At 42.6% G+C, this 25,745-nt stretch overlaps 2 protein-coding genes across 4 annotated transcripts in view; one reads left to right on the forward strand and one right to left on the reverse strand.

The window, feature by feature from the left end:
• The window catches only part of xpnpep1 (X-prolyl aminopeptidase (aminopeptidase P) 1, soluble), a 90,961-nt gene that overhangs the window by 40,990 nt on the left and 24,226 nt on the right, over positions 1–25,745 (reverse strand). The gene's annotated exons all lie outside the window — the stretch shown is intronic.
• The window catches only part of add3a (adducin 3 (gamma) a), a 108,555-nt gene that overhangs the window by 2,336 nt on the left and 80,474 nt on the right, over positions 1–25,745 (forward strand). For all 3 annotated transcript variants that reach the window (XM_085803250.1, XM_085803540.1, XM_085804048.1), the window contains exon 2: positions 16,207–16,244. The gene's annotated coding sequence lies outside the window, so the exon portion shown is untranslated. The remainder of the gene's footprint in view (positions 1–16,206; positions 16,245–25,745) is intronic.

Raw genomic sequence — 25,745 nt, forward strand, 5'->3', positions numbered from 1 at the left:
TAAGAAAACGGCTTTTTGTGGCTTGAAGTTTGTTAGATTTGCCGACAGAAAAATTGATTTATTTTTCATCTCTCTGAAGTAAGATAAGATGACATTTAATTCATCTAAAACTCATAGGTTTTACTTGTTCTTATCCAGTTAATATGAAATGTAAATGTGAGTCTGGATATCAGATTGATTTGACAGATATTTGCTCATGACTGTTTTTATGCCATTGCATCTTACAAATGTAGAGAAAAAACCAAACATTTTGAATCTTTTATTTTGAAGGGAGCTCCCGTTGTAGTGACGGTGACGGTGACTGCTTCTATAATTTGATCAGTTTTTCCTTCAAGCCAACAAACAGATTCTCATGACAAATGCACTTTACGCCTTATCAGTTCCCCCTCCGGATGGATGGACGCCTACACACACACACACAGACACACACACACACACACACACACACACACACACACAGTTTCCATTGAGGATGTATCTGGTCCGAGTCAGGGAGAGATACCCTGTCAGATGTGTGTGTGTGTGTGTGTGTGTGTGTGTGTGTGTGTGTGTGGTGTGGTGTCACATGTCTCGGGCTCATGTCTCAGGATGGGATGTATGGGAAAGCAGCATTTCCTTCACCTCGGCAAAGGAAATCACTGGATAGGATGTTTTGTTGTGTCCTTCCAGGACGGTCACTGATTGGCTGAGTGGGAGGTTAGACAAACACGACACGCAGCACAAGGCCATGTGATATCCCCACATGTTGTGTTTCTCTGGCCTTTGTGGGCCAGTGACACAGTGTTGTGTTTCAAGAACAATTGTTTACAACTTCGATGAGTGATGTCATTCTCTTTTGCGAGTAAGGGGAGTGTGTTGGTGTGTCCTCAAGATGATGTCATTGGTGTGAGTCTAACTCAGATGTTGTTTTGCTCCAGAACAATCTGTTTCATGGCCTCTGGGATGTGACAACAGAGGGAAGAGGTGGTGCACATTCGTGTTAGAGGTTTTACGGGTCCAAAACCTTCGTGTTATGGGCTGAAGAAAAAGAGCTGGAGTTAATTTAGTACCTGCGGTGACACTTTTACCACCTATAAATCACATGAAAATATCAGTTGTTGCAGCTCTCCTCCAATGATTTTGAACATTGCTGCCTGTACAGAAACACACAATGTTGAGTCAGTGCTGCTGCCACAAAAAGCCTGAATTCCACTGGTGCTGTTTTCCCTGGCACAGCCAGAACTGTAGCATAACAGCAGTGGGAGTCCAAGCTGAGCCAGACTAATAGATGTGCATCATAGTGATAAATGTGCGGAGGGACAGATTTTACAGCCAGCCACAAACTTAAATCACAACTACATCTGAATTTTTACAGACCTGTGTGTGTGTGTGTGTGTGTGTGTGTGTGTGTGTGTGGATTTACACTAATCTCTGGGTTATCATTAAAGGGATAGTTTGAAGTTCTGTCATGTCTGGCGGGTAAATAAGAAGCTAGAGGGAGAAAGGAAATTGTTATCAATCATCTCATCTGAATTTCTGAAAGCTTATTTCCCAGAATGCCCCGACATCTAAAGGACGTATAGAATACACAGAAATTAATGTTGTTGACAAGGTTAATACTATGTTATTTCTAGGCTACAGTTATAGGTTTAGTGTTATCGTTCCAATCGCGGGTTGTGATTGTTAGGTTTAAATAGGGTTCATGTTTGGGTGAACTTTCAGGGATGATGACGTCAGGGTTAGGGAAATAGGATCTGACCCAGATCTTTGGGAAGCAAAAGAAAAACAAGCAAACAGTATGTGTTTACAGACACGTCTGGCCTCACACTTCTACATGAGAGTGACTCATCATAGCCTTGAAGCTATAGTCTCGTCAACTGCTTCCTACGATTTTCACATTGATCTTCATTGATGAAATGATTTTTCATTTCATAATTTCTGGGACCAGCAGCACAGGTCTCAAGTTTACAGGCTGCAGACAGACAGTGTTTGGACCTGCCAGTTGTGGGTTGGACACCAATGGTCCATGTTTAAAGAAACATTATAGGTTGAATAAAACTAACATTGGCCTCATTCAGTTGCTTAGATTGAACAAAAGCCATTTAGACAGTCACAGAATAATGTCTAATGCAGTTTCTAGTCTTTCCATGCGGAGGCTGTACATGAATGTAAAATAGTTTACAGTAATTGCAGTAATGTCTGCATATGTGGTAAACATTTAAAGGGGAACTGCAAGTTTAGTCGCTTTTTTGCTGTTTTGCTAACCCTCCTCCCTCTCCTGGTCATGTGCATTTGTTTTCAACGGAACCGCAGAGAAAGCAACCCGTGGAGCGATGGATAACATTATATATCATAGTTGGTTAAAGGCATAGTATCATTTTTTTAAAGTGGGGTTGTATGATCTACAAATAGCCCCTAAGTACTTTAATTGCAGTAGAAGACTCTCTGCACTCCTCCCGTTAGCAACGCCAGCCCATAATAGCCCTGCCCAGAGATTTACAACATACATTGTTGTGAACAGACCCAAAGAAACGGCCTATTTTCACGGCCTAAAAGAGGTTTAGCCTGAAAAAAAATACACAGTTCCATTGTTCGCTATAATATAATTTTTTCCAGCCCTTCAAAGTGCAGGAGAAACACAGTTTTTATTTGGACCTAACCAACTCACGTATCCCTCCGCCCAGAGTTAGCACCCGCCGATCAGCAGTTGGTTAGCTCCAAATAAAAACTGTGTTTTTCCTGCACTTTGAGGGAAAAAATTTAAAAAAATTATATTAAAGCGAACAATGGAACTGTGTATTTTTTTTTCAGGTAAAACCTCTTTTAGGCCGTGAAAATAGGCCGTTTCTTTGGGTCTGTTCACAACAATGTATGTTGTAAATCTCTGGGCAGGGCTATTATGGGCTGGCGTTGCTAACGGGAGGAGTGCAGAGAGTCTTCTACTGCAATTAAAGTACTTAGGGGCTATTTGGAGATCATACAACCCCACTTTTTAAAAAAAAATTGTATTAATTATTTCCTCGCAACCACTTTTACAATATTAATTCAGCAACCATTTGGACAATTCATTTTACAAGTGGTATTAGTAGACAGACAATCGTCTTTTTTTTTTTTTTTTTTTTAGATTTATATACACGTATAAATGAAATAATAAATAATAAATCAGAAAACCAACATTTTAGAATATTTAACAAGAAAACAAAAGAGAAAAAAGAAATCACTGAGCACTGACTCGAGTCTCAGTTGGTCTCAGTATCAGTGCGAACCTTGCGCATGCGCGCTGGCAGCGGAAGAGCCGGGACAACAGACACTAGGAGCTAATGCTACAAACATGCTTGGAATGTGGACTTATTTAATTTTTTTCGGGACAATTACGCAATTTGGGGCTTCAGCACAAGACGGACATTACATACGAGCAGCATGGAGGTATTTGGATGTTTTTTTGTGTGTGTTTTTTTACGAAGAGCTCTGGTGTCCCTTTACAACCGTTGCATTGAAATGCACTGCTACGCCGAGACCCCCTGTAACTCAGAGAAGGGACGGTGGACTCTGAAAATTCTTCCAGCCCTTAGTCAACATGAGGGTGAGTAGATAATGAGCGAAATATCATTCTAGGGTGAACTATCCCTTTAATCATTTAAACCAAATAAAGGGAAAACATCTTACATTGTTCCTCCTTAAGCTTTCTTTCCCACTGCTGTGGGCAGCATGGTTGGTTGTCGTATCCCTCAGCTACACTGACCCAACTGTGTGTGACTGTGTTCCAGCTACGGAGGCGTTGCCGTCCGGCTGAGCACTGACCTCTGACCTCTCTGAGCTCTGCCTGCAGGGACTAATGGTGTATCACATTTTCTAGTTGTTGTTATTATTAATAAAAACAAATGAAAACAAAGCCCAGTGCCTAATGGGGCTGCGTCCAGGCTAGTGGTGTCATGTACTCTGTCTGAACTCATCCTTCAGCGAGGCTCTTTTCCTGTTAATACAGCTGTCTGCATGTTCTGTCCAGAAAGGCTTTGTAGAGAGTGGCTCGCTGCCAGAACTGAACACAGATCAACCTGAGAGAAAGAGCAGCGGAGGACTGTGTCATCTCGTCTCACACCAACAACACATCATAGATGGTTAACATCTTAGCCACAGCTGCTGCACTATTATGAATCTAAATCAGTGATAAGAATCTGTAATGAGTTTCCGTTATATCGTAAAATTTTACATAGTGATGAAAACGCTTCAGCCCACACGCTACATTAGCCTGTGCACGTGTCTAACTGGTGACCCTTGTGTTACAGTGTCATCTCTGTGTTTCTCTGCAGGCCATGTGGTAAACAGTTGTTTTTTAGTTAATCATCCATATCAGATTATCATGTTGGTGTGAGATAGAGAGGTTCCTGCTGAGAGGTCTGGGCTTTGTGAGTGTGTATTGGTGCATGCCATGTGTGTATTGTCAGAACAGTTTCTCTACTGCTAAAAAAGCAGGATCCAGCTTTGAGAAATGTTTGCGCATGTTTAAATTAATGGACCTGAGGAAAAAGTTGGTTTCCCACAAAGATATTTATGATAGGACATTTGCAATATTTGCTTTTGGTTTGTTTGGGATTATGTCACCACAAATCAAATGTCCCAAAGCTGTATACCGACTGTTGACGCCTAATAAAGAGGAGCTGCAGAGCTGTAAATGACTTTATGTGTGAGCATGGGTGGGATTTCCCTTGCAAAATGAGAGAGGTATTAAATGTACACTGTTAATTCTTTGTTGGGTACAAGAGGACTTTTAATGGTTTGGGGTAAAGTTATTATTTATACATGATGTAAGACCTAGAAGCACAGGAAGGAGCAAGGGGAGACGTAACCACAGGGAAGAGAAAGTCTCGGTGAGTTTGTAGGATAAAGTGGGGAAAAGATGATGACAGGAAGCCAGAAAAGAGAAAAGCAAATGTGGAAAAACAAACTTCATCACAGACAGAAGTTTGTATTTCAGTCAGTGCACAGGGGTTTTTCTGTGTAGACAGTAGACAGTTGCATTAACCTTTAATATGCTTAAATCTTTTTGTTTCTTTCTGTTCACCGAAACTTTAAAGTTTCATTAAAGGGATAGTAGCATTTTTTTTAAAGTGGGGTTGTATGATCTCCAAATAGCCCCTAAGTACTTTAATTGCAGTAGAAGACTCTCTGCACTCCTCCCGTTAGCAACGCCAGCCCATAATAGCCCTGCCCAGAGATTTACAACATACAGTTAGGTCCAAATAAAAACTGTGTTTTTTCTGCACTTTGAAGGGCTGAGAAAAATTATATTATAGCGAACAATGGAACTGTGTATTTTTTTCCAGGTAAAACCTCTTTTAGGCCACGAAAATAGGCCATTTCTTTGGGTCTGTTCACAACACTGTATGTTGTAAATCTCTGGGCAGGGCTATTATGGGCTGGCGTTGCTAACGGGAGGAGTGCAGAGAGTCTTCTACTGAAATAAGTACTTAGGGGCTATTTGTAGATCATACAACCCCACTTTAAAAAAATGATACTATCCCTTTAATAGAGAGAAAAAACAAGCAATAACAAAAATAGGTGGTGGGTGAACCTCTCTTGGGAAGAACTGTTTCCCTACAGTATAATGCAATTTAATTCACCATGTCCTCACAACTTAGTGAGTGTTTTCACAATTGTTCCATAGTTGTGTCAATTGTAGACCAACTTTATTGAACTGGACTGTATTGTGCTTGTCCACGTGTGTGTGTGTGTGTGTGTGTGTGTGTGTGTGTGTATCTAGTCAGTTTATTCATATGTACCATATATCATAATTATTGACTTTTAGGTCTATTCAGGTAGAATGCTCGGCTATAAAACCTGGTGTATAGACAGTTGTAGCATACTGGTGGACACACACACACACACACACACACACACACACACACACACACACACACACACACAATAAAGCAGAGTCAACAGTAGTAAGATTAGAGGGCTTTTACTCTACAGTGGACTGCGGCGCAGACAGAGTCACACCATCTGAAAAACTGCTGCTACCAGGTAGAAACTCAGCTTTTTGTTGCCAGCTGCTCTTCTGCCAGGGAACATCCTTTTTTAATATAAAAACTAAAAGTATCAGCTTTCATCCCTTAACTCAATAAGGGATCATCAAGAGGGAATGTTAAGCAAATTTAACATATTTTCTGATCAAATTGGAACTGATTGAATTTTAGAAAAGATGAATTTGAGTGCACTCCAGGTCACTTTGCCTTTAACATACTGTACTAACTACAGTTCAGTGTACGTGGTAAAGCAGGTTTGTATCACACCGTGTGCAGATATGATCTGAACCTGTCATGATGGGATGCTGCTGCATCCATGGGAGAATATTTGGATAATTGGGTTGATTTTCACACCCGAGCAACATTTAGCAAAATGTCATCTGCTGATGTTTCCAGCTGATGGAGCCCAGTCCTGACAGCCTGTCTTATCAGCCATCTGCTCTTAGGCTGTAATATAAAGCTAAACAAATTCTAGCACATTCCTGCTTTTGCTTTAGGCTCAACTAAGTGTTTTTCTTCTCGGCTCACGGTTTGACCTCGGCTGTCTCAGCTTTGCCTCCCTATATTTGCCTTCCCCTGCGTCTCAGGCGTCTCATCTCACTCACTTATCCTCATTCAATTTCAAAGTCACAAGATAGACAAATCAGCTCAGCTGCATTGAAAGGATCATCTAACGTCCCCTTCATACCTCTGAATTAAATGAATCTCCAGCCGCCACGCCATCAGAGTGACGAGAGCTAAACAGACTGGACGTTACAGCTCGTACACCATCTCTCCAAACTTCTCTGACAGAATCAGATTCATGAGATGTTGGGCTTGTTGTGTAATAGTGGTGGAACAAGCAAAGTCAAATCTTATTATCACCTCCCTGAACTTTTATGTTTATTAATAAAGTGGTGCCTTATAGAGCTTAGGTAATATCTCAATACAAATAGCTGTTGTGTGTCCACCTCACCACCCCTGGTAGTGATGTAGAAATAATAATTTTGAAAAAAAAAAAAAAAAAACTTACATCTTTCTGGATTTGCCAGTTGGGGTCATACTGTGTGGCTGAAAAAGTCACATCCATCAAATCTCCTGAGGCCATGGCAGCCATCAGTAGAGACAGATCTTATGTAACTGTGCTGGTTTTTCTTGTCTCTCTGCACCTTGCTCAAAGAAAAGAAATGATTAGTGTCAAGTGCGGTTCCTGACTCAGTGGATGATTTGAAGCCCAATTTGTTCAGATTGTTCCACTTTCTCTGCTTCTAGGTATTATTACTGCGGACAGTAAGCTCGGTCACAAGACTAATGTTTGAGTTAGTCCTAATGACATGATCCTTGCTGCGGTTCTGATTGCTCATTGGCTGGAGTGTGAGGCATCATTGTTACTAGCAGCAGGTCGACCACAAGTTGACACGGCTAGAGAGCTTCAAACTGCTTTGACTTCCCAAGATGACTATAAATTCACCTTATATCATTTTGACAGACTCAGACTAGTATTCTACTCCATGGCCCATATCCTGCACAGTTAATCACAATGTAATGGAAATCACAGTATAAGTATAAAATCCTTTTTCTTTTGATAATGACAAAAAAATGTCACTGTTATGTATTATTAGCACCACGTTGTCGTGTTGCAACAGATGTGCCAACAAATCATATTCATAAGGTGTCAGTTTACATTAGGTGAAAATTAAAAAACAAAAATGATTGTTCCAACTGAAATCGTGTATCTGCCCATGATGCATTTTGCATATTGTGTAGCCCTAATGTATGTACTTTTTCTACCATACCACAGTACTGGGTACTAAATGACTTTTGTAGTGATTAAGGTTACACACGACTTATTAAGGGATTTGATGCATGAGACTAATACCCCTTTCCCACTGGTCAAAAAACCCGTTTAAACCCGCTAACAATCGGCTTCTTGTGGCAGTGGGAAAGGCCCAGGTTGACGCAGGTCGACGCGGGTCAAACGACTCGGCGACGCGGGTTAAAATCGCCTTTAACTCATTGAGTGCCAGCCCTTTTATAAAATGGTCAGTGCCATGTGCCAGCGTTTTGGGGCATTTTGAGTAATATGTCAAGACCCAGAGAATATTTTGTACTATGACTCTGAAAACACCAAACAGCTCAAAGGAAAGAGGAGACTCTCTATTTAACTAGGGAAAAAACCATTTGTTTGTACCTTGTTCCATTCTTGATTTATCTTAAGTTGAATAGAGCCTGGTTGCACCAAAAAGACCACTTTTTTTCTAGAAAGCTGAGAAAAATGCATTTTTGTGAAAGAGAGTCTCTCAAGAAAAATAGTGATTTATCCGTTTTAATTTTGGCTTCAAAAACATCTGACACCTGAAAATTTCATTTCACATGTTTCTTCATTGACCCCCCCCCCCTCACAAAAAAGACAAAACAAAACAACAACAACAACAACTAAAATACAACAAGTACGAGTAGTTGCTGCCCCCTCAGCCTCAGTCAGCTCAGTCACTCACCCACCTCATTTAGGTATTAAATTTACTGTGTTTATTGGTGATAAACGGGCATACTGCCGGTAATTAGCCTACGGTAAAACCCGACCGGCTTGTTGAATCTCGGACCCAACACGGCCGGAGTCACGAGCATTAACTAATTCACCCGACCGCGGCAAAAAAAAGAAAAGAAAAGGAAAGCATGTCCTGCTCAGTCACTCTGCTGTGCTGTGAGGTGGTTATAGTGGATAGTGGAGAGAGAGGATGCGCCCTCTACAGGATAAATAGCCTAATGTCGGGGGATCTTTTTTTAAAGCAGATATCAGTGGCACGGCCGTTTCGGCTAATGCTGTGTTCAAGGCAGGCTTTTGAAACCGTAAGTTACAGCTTCAAGTCACAACTACGACTTGGTAGCGTTCCAGGTAACCCGTAGCTCGTGTTTTTACCGTCCTGTTGTCTGTGAAAGTTCCCTATAACGGCCACTCGTAACTTCCGACCCGTGAACTCGTACCAGATCGAACTGGTATGACTTCACAGGAAGGAAAAACACAAAGTACGAGTTTCCTTGAACGCACCATGAGTTAGCAGCCCCCGCCCTTGTCAGGCATCAATTGGTCCTCGTGCTACGTCACCACATTCACGCGCATCCCTTGGCTGCACACACAGCCCTTCATGCCGTTCTCTCCCCTCATTGGATAACACTTGTATCCCACAAGGAAAATGTTCTCCTCGGGTTACAGCAGAGCAGAGTGACGGAGAGACTCGTGTTTAGGCTGAAATACTTCATGTAAGTGATTGCTGACGGAAAATAGGACTATTTAGGACTTATATTAACAAAAACATTCCACTGATATCTGCTTTAATGGGGGAACATTTTCAAAGTAAAACCAAGTCTTATTCCCTGCATTTTATTTCTGAAAATATCGGCGACAATCGGCGTGTTTTGGCCGATTACCGATTATTCTCAAATGGGCTATAATCGGCCGATTTAATCGGCTCGCCGATAAATCGGTCAGGCCCTACTTTCCTGCCTCCTCCCATCACTTCATGCTGGAGCTATGCTAATAGCACCGTGGCTAAGCTTTCCTCCAGCTCCACGTTACACTTGTTCCAGGCTCTGCCCGTCGTTTTTCTCTAGAAATAGAAACTTTTTCCGACTTTGTTATCTCTGTACCGATCGCACTCGTCTTCTCCTTCCTCTTCACTTCTTGCTCTGATCTACAGTCTTCTTCGTTCTACACATCCCAGAAGCCCCAAAATTACTCACAATGGCCCTCATTTATCAAACTTGCGTACACCAAAAAAATGGGTGTACACCAAATTCACCGCAAGGATCGGCATTTATCAATCTGAGCGTGAGCGTACGGTACGCACAAATCTCACGCCAGCTCTGACCAGGTGTACGCACATTTGGAACCAGCGTAGAACATGCAGGAAAGAGTGCTGCTGTGTCCGAATGATTATTAAACCATAGTCTAATAACGCAGCGATGTGGACCACATGTTGTTGTTGTTTATATTGATAAAAAGTTAAAAAGTAGCCAAAAAAGAGAAACGCTACAACCAAGTCCGTGCTGAAAATTTAACTCGACTTTTATTTTGAGCAACTGAGATGAATTAAAAACCACGACGTGACAGATGCTCGTTAATCAGCTGTGTAAACAGAAACAGTCAATGACAGACAGACCTGTTACTGTAGATCACACACACAAACTTCCAACATCTGCAGCACCAGAGCATGACCGGACGGCTCCTCAGTCTCTCTCTCTGACGGACACCGGAGGGGGCTCCGCTACCTGTCCAGGTGCAGCTGATCTCCGCGGCGGAGTGTTTTTTTTTTTTTTTCCCCAGTCACCGGGACCTGACAGCGGGACATCGGGCCGGTGTTTCACATCCCTCCATCAGCCGAACCATGCCAGCGGTGCTGATGGTCATAAAGTAGCGTTCGCAGCAGTAATATGCCTATATGATTTCTCCTCAGTCACTTGTGTTTAGTAAACTGCAGGAGCATTTCATGAGGTCGCTGGGTTTCCTGACGTGGTCGGTGACACGTGCGTCTGCAGCCTCCATCCACCGGGATGACGCTTATCAATCACAAAAACTATCACTCTATCAATGTCCAGATATTTAATGTTGCCGCCCTCTCCCTGTTCAACGCGGTAACGCCAGTAAAGTCTCTTCTTGGCCGTCTTCCGTGTCTCCATGTCGTAAAAGGGGCAGGGCGACGCCTCTAAAGCAGGAATATATCGGGGCGTGACATTTAAATTACGCTCGTTTTCAGCCGCCGGATTTATCACCACCACGCCGGTTCTACGCCGAAATCAGCAGCGTACACACTTTTAGTAAATCACACGTGACACTTGGCGTACACTGATATTTACACCAGAATCTACACCAGATCCTGCGCAAGTTTGATAAATGAGGGCCAGTGTGTGCGAGCGCGTCCCCATTTACCAGCCGCAGAAAACTGCAATTGACGTCTATGGACGTCAATGGCACTCAATGAGTTAATCGGCTCGGCTCCGATCAGCTTGCAGTGGGAACGCCAGACCCGCGTCAACCCGCTAATTTACGTGATGACGCTGAGCGTTACGTGACGCCACGTCATCTCGCCGGTCGTGTCTCATATCACCAAAACAAAGCTCTGCTCCGCTCTGCTCTCTTTCAGACTGAGATCAAAACATCAGAGAACACTGACCAACAACGATAGAAAAAAAGAAAAGAAAAGAAGCGACAGTCTGTTTAACTGACGTGTTGTGTTGTCATGGCGACAGTCTGTTTAACTGACGTGTTGTGCTGCGGACGTCCGTCATCCGGCCGCAGCAGACTGGCTGTCCTCCGCGGTCCTGGTGCTCCAGGTCAGCCAGAAGCCTCGTCTGCCTCGGCGGACTCACACTCCGCGGCGGGCGGCTGTGGTATGACTGTGTGTGTCTCTTGCACCGCGGATGAGAGCGGGGCGACTGCTTTATGCTCTGTCTGATCCCTCAGCGACCAGCGGGGGTCAGACTCGGCTCATTTTGGTCAATGGGAAAGGAGCCAAATGCCGATTGTTAGCGGGTCGACCCACGTTTAAAAAACACTCGTCGACCCGCTAATTTTAGTGGGGAAACGGCTTAATTGGTGTGTTCAGTCATTCACTTCATTCACTTGCTCCTGTCAAGGCTCAGACTGAGTCTGTGGCACCACTGTGTTTTAGTTTAGCCACATCAAAACAGTTTTTTTAAGGTGATTGGTGGAAAGCTAGTGAGTGGATCAGTGGTCCATTGCCATAATCCCTATAGTCATAGCACAGGGTTTCCGCTACATGTAATTGATCGTGGCGCACCGCCACGGCAAAATAAAAGCCGCCACACCTTCAGAATGATGTTTTTTTTTTTTAAATGTTAAAACAATGTAAAGCAGGGTTTCCACTAGGGGTTGCACAGACTAGTCCCCTGCTCCACAATGACGTTTTGAGCTTGACGTCGACTAGTCGCTGATCATGTAACAGTAGGCTACAAGAGTAGCGGCTTGAAACAACAGCTGAGTGGCTGAATGAAAAAAATACGAGCGCAGTCAAGCTGGATAGAACCAGATCGTACCAGACAGGAAGTCAGGCACAGAAAAGGCGAGAGAATCCGGTCAATTTTCAAAATAAAATAAATGATGATTAAGTTTGCTTGTCCGACACACATCCATAGGCTACATACAGCGCTAGAGACAGACCTGTGTGTGTGGAAAACCGAGTAGCCTACAGACGGGTCGATGTTTGACCGGCGTGGAGAAAGAGAGCAGGAGAAACTGCCGCTTCCGCGGGCAGTGTGTCGGGCTGCCGGCAATTAAAAACAAAAAAAAAACTCCGCTCATATCGACAGCTTTACGTCGCGCACAACAACAACAGCAGCAACCAACCAGGAAAAACTAAAACTGTGAGTGAAACTGTGACTGAGCAGGACTGTGATGGTGACGAGGCCTGTGTGTCGTTTTCCTCCCTAATTGTTTAATGAACAGTAGCTACAGTATTTTCTTTAGCACCTGTATATGTTACAAAAAAACAAACTGATTTACAGTTTGTTGTTTATAAAGCTGCTGTTCTGTGGACTCATTTCTGTGCGTGAGCTGTCAGTCAGTGAATACAGATTGTTGCAGAGCATTTCCCTCCTGGGATTTTTGTTATGATGGGAAAAATATGAATGACGTCGACTAGTCGACGATCCGGTCTCGCGCGCACCCCCCCCCCCCCCGTCGATCAGACCACCCTCGCCGCCACTCTTTAAAAAAATCCTGGAGGAAACACTGTAGCAGTAGGTTCGTTACCTTTAATTGTCGGTGCAAGCTATTTTTAGAACGGAGGAGCAGAGCCGTGAGCTGCTCAGAGCTACGCTACGGAGGCTCATTATGGGATTTCTTGGTTTCCCTCATCAAACTCATCAAATACACAATCCAACAACTCCACAACGCTCTGGTGGACAAGTTGTGACCTGCACAATCACCACACTATGAGATAATAACACAACGTTACCACACAGAGTTGTTGTAGAGGGAAATTCATGCAAAACCGCTGATGCGCATTCCTGTCGAGGGCAGTTTTTCATCAAGCAGTCTCTGCATTTCCCTCTAAAACAACTCTGTGTGGTAACGTTGTGTTATTATCTCATAGCGTGGTGAATGTGCAGGTCACAACTTGTCCACCAGAGCATTGTGGAGTTGTTGGATTGTGTATTTGATGAGTTTGATGAGGGAAACCAAGAAATCCCATTAGCCTCCGTAGCGTAGCTCTGAGCAGCTCGTGGCTCGGCTCTGCCGTTCTAAAAACAGCTTGCACCGACAAACAAAGCTAACGAACCTACTGCTATGACTATAGGGATTATGGCAATAGGCCAATTTGCCAAAATGTTGAACTATCCCTTTAAGGTGTAGGCAATACCCAGTGAAGGTGGAACTGTAAAAATTGGTTAATGTGGCAACCGTCATTTAAGTGATGACACTATAGTCTGTGCTCTTGGTTGCATATCTACTTGACTTTCTTTAGTTAGGGATATTAAGTTCAAATAAAATGCAGCTATTTGCCTCTTTCTTTCAAACTGATATTGATATAAGAAAGACATAACCTCCTGTAAAATCAGACTAGTATCATTCATCAACACTTTACACACTCTCTGCCTACATAAAATGTCAGTGTTTGTGGTTTCTTGCTCATGCCTTTCCATCTCAACTTGATCAAGGCACAGTCTGTATCTGGTTACAGGAAAGCAGGAACTGTGTGTGGGTGCGTAGATGTCCAAGCCGATCTTCAGTCTACCTTTGTGTTGATGCTAGATTTCATCACTGGACTTCTCTGTCAGGCACTCACCTATGAGCTGAGTGATCTATTGGCTTCTTACTGCTGGTTGTATGGCCAGATAGGTCTGAGCTGTGGAAGGCTGCAGACTGCAGACACACCTGTGGACGAAAGGAAAATTCATTTCTACGTCTCCAATAACAAAACATTCCTGCCAGATTCGGCAGGTGGTTTTAATTCCATTTTATTCAGCCAACCTGGACAGAAGTGTGTTTCCACAACTGCAGTGCCATCTTGGGCTTTTCACGTTTCAGGTGCTCTACAACCTCTCGCACAACTCCCAGATGTGGAAGGCTGAACGCTGTCACTCATTTGACTGAACCAACTCGAGCAAAATCCGCCTTTAACTTTTTTACTAGAGATGAAGTTGATGATTTTAAAGGAGCCAGAGCTGCTTGTTTGAACTTCTTTCTCTCACTCTTTGTTGCACAACCATGTCTGTCAGTTTTCTTGTGAACAATCCAGTGCAACACTATGAATGACTTCCAGGAGAGACTGTATCCCCATATGGAAGTGATATCATGTCTTCCTGCCTTTTCATCCCACCTTCCAGTGTGGCCGTTTTTGATTTTTGATGCGGTTGCTCAACATTCCTTCTGACTTTGATTAACCAAACCCTAGCGAAAATGGTTGTGCAGGTTGTTCTCTTACCACATTGTTCCGTAACTCTTTCAGACGTAAATTTGGAATATTTTGACGTGTTATTTTGGGCCGATCCCAAAATTCCCAGTAGCCAATTATCATTATAATGGAATGCAGGCGTAGCTCCCTCGGCAATAACACATCTCAGATGCTATCAATAGCACCGGTGTTCTCCTACAGTGAGCTGTGGTCCCTGGTGTTGACACAGTTGGTGTTTGTGCAGATGACATAGATGACTATCAAGGGCAGACCTCCTGCTGCTGTGTGCAGCCGCCGGGACAGAACGGAGGAACTGCTGAGGGCTGTGATCAAGAACGGACAGGCAGAAGCTCAAAGAGTCATGAGAGATGTGTATTGTCTAGGGACTTCATAATATAAATAAATGCACTTGAACAATGTGTCTTTTTGCTTTGTCTTTGCTCCTGAAAATGATTATGGTAGAAGGGCATTTAACATGTCCTTTGTAAGGAAGTGTGGACTTCTGTATCTCGAAATAGGGCTGCTGGTTTAGGATTAGGGTTGCAAAATTCCGGGAATTTTCAAAGTTGGAAACTTTCCATGGGAATTAACGGGAATATATGGGAATAAATCCAAAATTTACAAAATTGAAGGTTGGCCCTCAACAGGGAACTTTAAATATAGTTGGAAAAAATGTCATTTTACTTTTTGATTTTTGTTGTTCAATAAAATAATTGATTGTTCATACGAGAATTACAACTTGATAAAGTTCTACTCACAAATAATTTTAATCTGTTGACATGTTTTTCAATTGTATTATTTTGCATGGATGTCTGCTTATGACAAAACTAAATATTTACATTTATGTTTGGACATGATACAGTTTGTTTAAATTACCCCCAATTTCCACTTAAAGGGACAACGAGGAGTTTTGGAAAACAAAGTGTTTCCACACTACATTTATGAGCCTCCGCACCGTGAAATTCTTTGACCGGCGCCAGACAGACTCATGTTTTCATTCATCAAGAATTAAAGTCAGAGGTTCAAAGACGATCACATACCGTCGTCGTTCCGACCACAAACGGCGAGACTTTTTTATTGTCGCAGAATTTTTCGTTCTGCCGCTGGAGAAACTCCTCGTTGTCCCTTTAATTCCCATAAATTCCCATAATTCCCATGAAAAGTTTCCAATTTGGAATATTTCCCAAATTCCCCAGCTTAATTTCCCATGGAAAGTTTCTGGAAATTTTCCGCCCCTTTGCAACCCTATTTAGGATGTAAAAATAACGTGATTCCATGTCAAGCAGTTGATAGAAAAGATGAGTTTATATCCCATAACAAACAACCCCACAGGTGGTCTGTGTTAGCAGCTCCTCCCATAATGGTCAAGCTGTTGAAATCATAACGGAAAGAAGCACACAGAGTGTAGTCGCATTAGGCTTATAATTGTTACCATGACAACAAGTCAACTGTTTTTTCTCAGTATATTGAATATGTTGAATTACAGAGCACACACATTTTTAAAGGGTAATGAAATGGCTCATTCTTGAAGATATGAATTTGACCTTATTGTGGCGGCCGTCTTCTTTCATTTCAGGTTTCACCTCACTTGCTTTCTAATTTGGGTTTTCATACCCTCCTCTTACAGACTTCAAAAACATACAATGCGTAAATAATATTTAAAGCAAATATATGTCTGCTTCTAATTGTGACAGATTTGTTCACCTCAGACACATAATACGGCTCTGAGTTTCACTGGTTGGCTGTGGCGGCCTCGGAGGACTTGGATGCTGAAAGTAATAATGTGTTTGTGTCTGTTTTTGTCCTAGTTGGCGAGACGTTGTTAAGTCAAGCAGTCCCTGGTGAGGTAAGACTTTCTACGTCAACACACACAATTTCAGCTACTGCTCCAGCTTTAAAAGCACCTGTTGATCCCATCAATAGCACAACACTGTTTGGAGGATTATTTTATGCCGGGGGGGGGGGGGGATCCTGAAATGTAGTGTTGACTGAAGTGGAAAGTTTTTGTCTGTCGACCAAACGCCTCCGCCCTCGTCTTTGGGCTTTTTTTTTTGTCAAGGACTCAGAGGTACATGGAGTGTAATAGTGAGCACTTCTTGGAGAGCCTTGAATAAATGACACAGCTTTGGTCAGTGGTAAGCTTGCAAACTGCTTCTGGCCAGACGTTTTACTGTGCTGGAAGCTATCCTGCAAAGGAAAGAGTGACAGGACTCTCTCTCTCCAAATATATAATATATCATCAGGAAAACGAACCAGATTTTTGTCACGTGACGGCCGGTATATTAAGCATCATTTATATTGTTATAAACAAGTGTACACACTGCAAATTGAAGACAAATCACGTCAAGTGCCGGGACACAGCAACACAGCTCTGTCTTCTTTGAAGGCTTCTTTCTTCAGAAACTGTCAACTTGTTGTTTCTCACTCTTTTTTTTCCTTCCATCTTAAGTCTTTTCACTTGCACCTTAGCCTATTCAGCTCGACTTAAAGTCAGTCACAGCGCCTCTCTAGTGGAAAAACACCTGTATATATCACTGTCGGCCTTCAGGATTTGAGAATTTAAGAGCTGTCTGCCACACATGGCTGCACAGGCGACTGCTGCCATGCTTCATTTCCACTTTTTGATAAATGCTGCACTCCTTTTTTGTACAAATTTACTTGGAGCCCACACAAACTCAACTGAGATAATCTCATTTATTGCAGCAGTTCCTGCTTTTTGTAGTGTAACGTCAACAGGCAGCAGCTGTCTCAGTGTGTCAGATATCTCTGTGTGTACTGCTCTAGTCTGAACCAGGTGACAGACGTCCTCATATCAAGGTGTTTTATCCCTGCATGGGACTGTCTGACCTCTCAGCAGGTGTTGCAGCTGCAGCTTAGGCTGCTTGATCTGATTGTCTGGATCTGCTCTATTTAGATCAGTATGTTGAATAGTGAGATGGATGTGTGGATACATTTTATTAGAGAATAGAGAATGAGGTAGAAGAATTGCTAAGAATACATTCTTATTAAGGCAATGGCCTGGTAGGAGGTGAGATACCTCCTAAGGGCAAGGGAGAGGGGGAGTATAACATAAAATATAGACAATAAAAGCACATACAACAACAGTGACACAAAAGAAGGAAGAATAGAGACAATAGGCCAACATAACGCAATGACATACCACAAAATGACAGTTAATTTGACGTACAGTGACATACAACAAGTTATGTAAGAACAGTGATACTAGACAACCATAAAAGAGACAGTAACACAATAACAGCAGTTAACAGTAGCACTTGCACCTACTTCTGTCTTGACCCATTCTTATGTTGGACTGTAATCGTTTCTGTTTGTAACAGTTATTACTTTGATGTGTGCATTCAGATTTTGCAATTTATTCTAATCTCAATTGAAGCACACTCTCAATGCTCAACAAGTTGACTCAGGTGTGATTTTCAGCATGGCCTCTGTCCTCAGGATTCCCACTGGAGCTGATAACTTTGAGATCTGGACACGTTTGCCGTTTGGAGTGAAAACCACAGCTAAGCCATCTGGCTAAGCTCCTAATGCTCCATTTATAAATTACACCACAATAGAAAGTGGATTAACAGCTGTTGATGTAATCCCTTATTAAGTTTCGTAGTGCTTTCCGTGATTTAGTTTATCCTGCACTGATAGTGGGAGTAATACACAAAATTGCGCTGAATTAGGTCTTTTTGGTCTCAGGGCATGTTGACTTTTTCATTTGTTCCTAAGGTCAAATTCTTCTTGCTCTTAGCAGCTGCAGTAATAGTTTTTTTTTGCGCATGGACCATTGACTACAACCAGCTCTTTACTCTGCTCAGCAGCAAGGCAGTGAAACGTTCCCAATGAAAGTGGCCTTAATCTGGTTTAGTAAAATGAACCAAGCAGTGAGACTGGGCCAACGTTTGTCAGAGTGACTACGTTAGGACCAAGGACATGGCCGGATCACTGAGGAATGTATGCTGACTTTGTTAGATTCCCTTCACTATTTGGGATTAAGTTGTTCACACTGGGGCTGACACAGACTTTTACCAGTCGCATGGGATTGGGTTTGCTGTCAGTCAGTCAGTCAGTCAGTCAGTCAGTCAGTCAGTCAGTCACTTTTTACACTGGCTTTGCTGTTGTGGTCCACCCAGAAACACTGACAACAGCTTTAATGTGTCTTCCTTTCGGCTAACTGTTCCTGTTTAAACCTGTTTAATATGACCAATACCAATGAGCAATGTTGAAAGTGAAAGAGCGAAACACGTGGCATCCCATACAGTAGTCAAGGTCTAACCAGAAAACAGACAGAAGCAGGGGTAGGACAAAAGAGAGGAGCGGGCGTTGCTGAGGGATTCGAGGGTGTCTGCACAACAAGGAGAGCTGAAAGACAAATTGAGAACTATCCAAAAATACAAGGGAAGAGAACAGAGATATAAAACAGTCACGGCTGCTAAACCATTTACTGGAGAAGGAAAGCTAAGGTCAAAACTTTCCATTGGTCATTTTCTTTTTCTGAAAGTCCTTGCTTTGTCTTTTTCTTTCCTTTTTTCTCTCTGTACTTTTTTTCCCCATCCTTCTGCTTCAACTATATGCCACTCTCAGTTTCTCTTCTTGTGACTGTTTGTCATCTATTCTCCTCCTGTTTCCCTCTCCCCATCTTTTTCCTTCTTCATTTCCCTTGGTAAGACAAGCTGTCCTTTACCCAGCAGGACAGTAAAGAGACGTCAGCGTCTCCTCGTACTCTGACTCTGTTAAATGGCTCAGCATGCAGCTTCGTCCTGACTGTCTCGCCCTCATAATGTCATGCACCAGGTTGTAATGTCATTATATTTCAGTCCTTGCAGAAGGAATATGAACGTTTTGGAGTATTAAGGCAGTGACATAAATTTAGATTTGGGAAATTTAGTTTGCTATTTCATGAAGCAAAATTGTAAGTAAATGCCATTTGTTATGGTCTGCCTCAGTCTGGCAGCAATAATAACTTCATAATAATGGCTGCATAAGAAAAATATATTTTTTCTTCATCTTGTCCAGCTTTTTATTTTCTTGAACATGAAAATAGAGGCTTGTTGATGAATCATTTTCAAATGTTAAGAAGATAAATGTGTGGGTTGGATGTGCCACATTGAAAGGAGTTTCTCAGCCGTCCAGGCTCCATCCTGTTGGATACACGGTGCAGTTAATCAGCCCTGGGACCTGAGCCGCTGGTTGGACTTGGCTCTGACTCTGACTGGCTGCCGTCTCCTCCTCACACATCTGGATGGCATCACAGCTGCTCTTATCTCACTGGGTCCAAACCACACATGCCCACTGCCCACATAACTGCCTCTGTATAAACACACACAGACCAACTGTGTCTCCTAGAAATTACGTTCATATACTACTAAACTGTTTTTACAATTACGTTGTGGCTGCAGTGTAATCACTGGCTGGGGTTATGTTCAGAGGCAGTTGTTTCTTTGTGCTCCAAAGTTGAAACATTTAGGTGCACATAAAGAACTTCAGTGGTGCAGTTGAAACTGATCAGACAAGATGTTTTTACTCAATAAATAAAGGTGAGGAGACATAAACCAGCACAATCATTTCATTTCTTTCAATACAAACTTTTTTTAACATTTCTTTCTATATAATTCTGAAGTTCATTTCCATGTTGATACTCAACAAATGCTAAAAAGGATAGTTCACCCAAAATTGAAATTTCATCATCTCCTCCCCCTCATGTGGACTAAGGGCTGGGAGAAGTTTCAGAGTCCTCCGTGGCTTCTCTGAGTTACAGGGGGTCTGGGCGTAGCAGTGCATGTCCATATGACGGTTGCAAATGGATACCAACTGTCTTTGTAACAAAAAGACACACCAAAAAACATCCAAATACCTCCATGCTGACGCCGGCGCAAATCTCGCGAGATTTGGACGGACCAGGAAGAGGAGCTTCCGTTACAAACAAGCTTGAAATATAGACTTATTTAATTTTTTTCGGAACAATTTCGCATTTCAGGGCTTCAATACAAGAGGGACATTACATATGGAGGTGTTGGTATCCATTTGCAACCGTCATATGGACATGCACTGCTACGCCGAGACCCCCTGTAACTCAGAGAAGCCACGGAGGACTCTGAAACTTCTCCCAGCCCTTAGTCCACATGAGGGGGAGGAGATAATGAGTGAAATTTCGATTTTGAGTGAACTATTCCTTTAAAAAGTTTGTGGTTCAAAAATATAAAGTACATGCGCTTTAATATAATATAATATAATAAATATGACATTCCCCATGTTCGCTGTCACTTGCTAATTTTCACATTAGGGTTATAGGAAAATCTGATTGAACCAATAAGCAGGACGTGAGGTCCACTGTGAGCTCAGCCAGCTGTCCACAGCTGTCCACAGCTGGCTGAGCTCTGCACAGTCGGGTATTTGAAATTTCCTGACTGTTCATAAGAATATGAAGCAGCAGCAATGATTTGTATTGTGGAAACACTGAGGCGTTGGGGTGGATACAAAAGGCACAACTGAGGTTTACTTCAACCGGCCTGATTAGCAGTCCCACCTAGATTTAAAGCAGAAGTCAGCGATCCGGTGGTTTTGGCTAACTTCCTGTCAGCCGATGGAGTTAGCAGTTCCCGCCCTCGTCCCTACGTCACCACATTCACACACATCCCTTGGCTGCACACACAGAGAGGACTGCCCCTTTATGCCGTTCTCTCTCCTCATTGGATAAAGGTTGTAGGATACAAGGAATGTTTTCTCCTGGGCTCAGAGCAGAGCAGAGTGACTGACAGACCCGTGTTTCAGACCAAACACTCTATAGAAGTGATTGCTGTCGGAAGATACAACTATTTAAGACTTAGATTAACACAAATATATCACTTACTTCTGCTTTAAGCAAGAAAATGGATATTTTTGGAGCAGGTTGTCTGATTATACTTGGGTGTTCTGTAGCTGCTGCTATGTTTCATAGAAAATGTATAAGTGGTTGTAACATCATTTCTAGGAGACAGCAATAGTTGACATAGATATAGTACGGGAGTTGATAAATGATAATGTTTGTTCACACAATGTATAAATGAAACAGTGTAACAATTTACAGATAGACAGTTGACCCAATATCAACCTGATTTATTGTCGAAATACAGTATAAGCTGTTACAGAGAGTAAACCAATAAATCAATCCTGTTGGTAGAAGCCTTGAAGTTGATTTACAGCCAGTTTAGGTCCAGACAGAGTTGTCTGAACACACCTGATCCTCAGTGAGCCATCATTCTCAGGCTGTTTTTTTTTTGAACCAGCAACAGTAACAGTCATTCATTTCTCAGACAAATACAAATTGAGTTGAGACAAGTCTTTGCTTCTCATTCACTCACTTAGGAAAAGACAAGTCAATAGACATGAGCTGGCTCCACTTAGAGACGACTGTGGGAATCAGCAGGACAAATTATTGGAAGTTTTACTGCAAAGATGAGCAGCTGCTGGTGGGTATGGACAGTGATACAGAGACATACAAAGGCATTCAGCCAATAGGAGAGATTTCATAGAGGGAGGAAACAATAAAAGGCTTACAGTTCTGCAGAGAGCGTTTGGCTAAATCATAAAAGGCCGGGCACATCTGACATGGATAATGGTGTAATGATGTTCAGCCCAGCCCTCCAGCATAACAGAGGTTGACTTTATTACACGTTTTTACTTGTTAATCTTGTCTGTTGTGTAAAATTTATTGATTTTAAATGTGCACATCTGAAATGAATTGAACTAACTAGACGTTTTAATTTAGATACTATAATTTTGTTTTTCTACGAGAAAGACCACAGGCTTTGGAGATGGAAATCTGAAAGGTCAAGTTAACATTCAGACTAACTGCTTTCTCTGCAGACTTGCACACACAGACACACACACAGATTTTCGGTGGTTGTGTAAACTGATATGAATCAAATGGGATCTGACACATAGTAATTTGTAGTTCTAATCTCTTGTACTTCCAATCAGAATGGGAGGTTCCCTGATAAATAACAGCTGTCTCATTGGTGACTCACTGGTCCTGAGAGTAGGGATCTGGTTTGTGTGTGTGTTGTGTCCAGGCCTGATTGCGTATGTGTGTTTTGTGTGTGTCTCATTGCTATATTTGATGTGATGATTTGTTGCTCTGTTGTTTATACTTGTGTCGTGATGGGAGAAAGAATTCGGAGCTCTGGTGGTGTTGCAGTGGTCGTATATCTTTAGCTTTATGTCTGTCTGTCTGTCTGGGTGCCATGGTTTTGTGGTTTTGTGGTTGAGTTTTTTTTGTTGGACTCTGGCCACATGATGTGTCTCGTAATCATTTTGGCGCATGATCCCAGTGGTGACTGGGTGTTGTGGCCACAGCTTGACCACATCTGCACCATGCACACATTCTCATATACATGAGGCAACATGAAAAGACTGTACACATGCAGATGTTCTTCCTTGATTCCTTTGCTCCCAAACACACACATATGCTCAAACAGATTCAGTCAAGCACATATGGCACGAGGATGTAGACACATACAGTCAGAGACACACTAACTCGCACAATTTCACTTACAGCTCTGGTGGCCTGTAGGGCTTTTGTAGTGCTGAGAGGCCACAAACGACAGCTTTGTGTGCTGGGAGGCTGGGAAAATCGGACTGCAACACACACAGAGACACACACACACACACAGTTCTGCCAGGCTCAATAGGCTGATTCATTAGAGCCTCCTCATGACACCAGAAGAGAAAATGGACTTGCAGTGAGGGGAGGACAAGGAGACCGGAGTGTTACAGCTCAGCGCTCTGTGGCTGAAGCCTGACATGACCTGACAGTGGTCCGGTCACTCTTAAAGGAAAAATGCAGCTGAAAATACTTTTTGTTTTGTGTGTGCAAATAGACAATGGAAAACCATTGTAGCTCTTTTTGAGCAGACATATTTTCAACATTAGTTTGATCACAAGATATTTTATGGATAGAACTTTGCTTTGCTTTATTTCGAACATGTATGAGTAACACAAGAAAGTAATCTGAGAAACAAACAAACAAAACCAATGAGAATAGTCAAAACAACAATCCCGACATGTAGCATAAGGAGCATAATGCATATTTAAACCTAAACCACTTCTCCACTAGTCAATTAACAATCAGTCTCCCCAAACATAGATATTTACAAAAAGTAGAAACTAAATTAAATAAAAACTTTTATATGTATGTGAGTATTCCCTATTTAATTTTTACTTTCTTAATACAACTTTTTTTTCACCTCATGTAGCCTCTAGTGCTGTAGTCACTTGAAGTTGAAGTTGAGTGCTTGACACTTGTTTGCAGGAGAGAAAATTTGTTGTGGGCTGCATCAGTAAAATGGAGCTCATTCACTTAAGTTGTAATCACCTAAAGGGATAGTTCAACATTTTGGCAAATTGGCCCATTGCCATAATCGCTATAGTCATAGCAGTAGGTTCGTTACCTTTAATTGTCGGTGTAAGCTATTTTTAGAACGGCGGAGCGGAGCGACAGGCTGCTCAGAGCTACGCTACGGAGGCTAACGGAATTTCTTGGTTTCCCTCATCAAACTCATCAAATACACAATCCAACAACTCCACAACGCTCTGGTGGACAAGTTGTGAGCTGCACATTCACCACACTATGAGATAATAACACAACGTTACCACACAGAGTTGTTTTAGAGGGAAATTCATGCAAAACTGCTGATGCGCGTTGCGTTCAGGGACAGTTTTTCAGCAAGCAGTCTCTGTATTTACCCTGTATTTACCTCGAAAACGGCTCCGTTTCGTAACGTTCCGTTATTATCTCATAGCGTGGTGAATGTGCAGCTCACAACTTGTCCACGAAAGCATTTTGGAGTTTTGGGATTTCGTATTTGATGAGTTTGATGAGGGAAACCAAGAAATTCCATGAGCCTCCTTAGTGTAGCTCTGAGCAGCCTGCTGCTCCGCTCCTCCGTTCTAAAAATAGCTTACACCGACAATTAAAGGTAACGAACCTACTGCTATGACTATAGGGATTATGGCAATGGGCCAATTTGCCAAAATGTTGAACTATCCCTTTAAATATTATGCTTTGCCCTGAAAGGGAAGATCCACACACCTGGAGCTCCAGGCAGATAATCATAAACCTGCAACTTTATTTACTGTCTCCGTCGTGGTCCAGTTCTTGAGATATATTACAGAGGATTTCATTAGTGGTCTTATCATACCGTAGCTGTCATAAAAGTGCAAACGTCATTACTCTTTATTTTACTTTCTCGTTCATCCAAAAATGGAAAAATTTAGAGTCTACTGACGGCCTCCATTACACGTTATTATTCACAATGGAGCCACACAGTGCTTCAAAAATACTTATACTCCCCAGTCATACTGTCCTCATGCAGAAAAACACTCTGAAAACACAGTGAAAATGTCCAAACCCTTTTGTTTCCAATAGCACATCTCAAATTAATTTTATTTTCTCTGCTGGAGGGAGAGAGAGGCTGTTTTTATCTAATATCATCATTACTGAATCTGGCAGCCACTAGTGGAAATGTGCTGTGTAGAGGAGTGGGTGTTGTAAGTAACGATGCTTGGCAGCGAGTTGTGTTTGTCTGGATCTCTCCCTCGCTGTCTCCACTGGAGTCAGGCAGGCTTAGAGCCCATGAAGCCCCCCCTTACCCAGATATGGAGGAGATTTACTTCACCTTTTAACTGCTCTCTCTGGACCTGGCTGGGAGATTAGGTTGAATTTTCATATTTTTATTAACAGTTGTAGGTAGATGACTTTTATGGTCTTACTAAAGCTTACATTGCGATCACGAAGCTGTGTTGCTTTTCCACGTTAACTGATCTGAAGTCACTTTTTAAAGACCCCCTCCTGTGCAAAATTGCATTTCTGAGTTTTTCTGCCTTCAAATTGCTGTGAACCAATGGCAGATGCAAACTGGCAGTTTCAGGGAGACTGGGGTTGACGTGTCACAACCCCAGGGGAGGGCATAGTGCTACAAGCTCCCGCCCCGCTCTGCATCTGGCTCAGAGGTAGAACAGGTATAGCTCACCTGGTAGAGCAGCTTGCACCGTGAGCAAGGACTACGCTCCAGTCTGGGATCGAATCCCAGTGTGCAGTTTTACGCTAAACGCGCTGAATCGGTAATTGTACAATGTCCAGGGGGCTGGGCGGGGCATCGCAGTCTCCGCCCACCCTCCAGAGGCGCATTGCTAATGAGCTGCTGGATTTAAAATAACCAAAAAGGGTCGTGGGAGGGGGCCTTTAATGACATCTCCTCGTCACTACTTTTAGGAGCTTGGATTATTGAATTGAAGTCAGTGCTGTGAACATGTTCTGTCCTGTCACAGTGTGCGTTTGGACCATAATGAGCACCTCCTGACC

This window comes from Trachurus japonicus, chromosome 1 (assembly GCF_045865225.1).
Source record: "Trachurus japonicus isolate A0001 chromosome 1, Traja_1.0".
In the NCBI taxonomy this organism is placed as follows: Eukaryota; Metazoa; Chordata; class Actinopteri; order Carangiformes; family Carangidae; genus Trachurus; species Trachurus japonicus.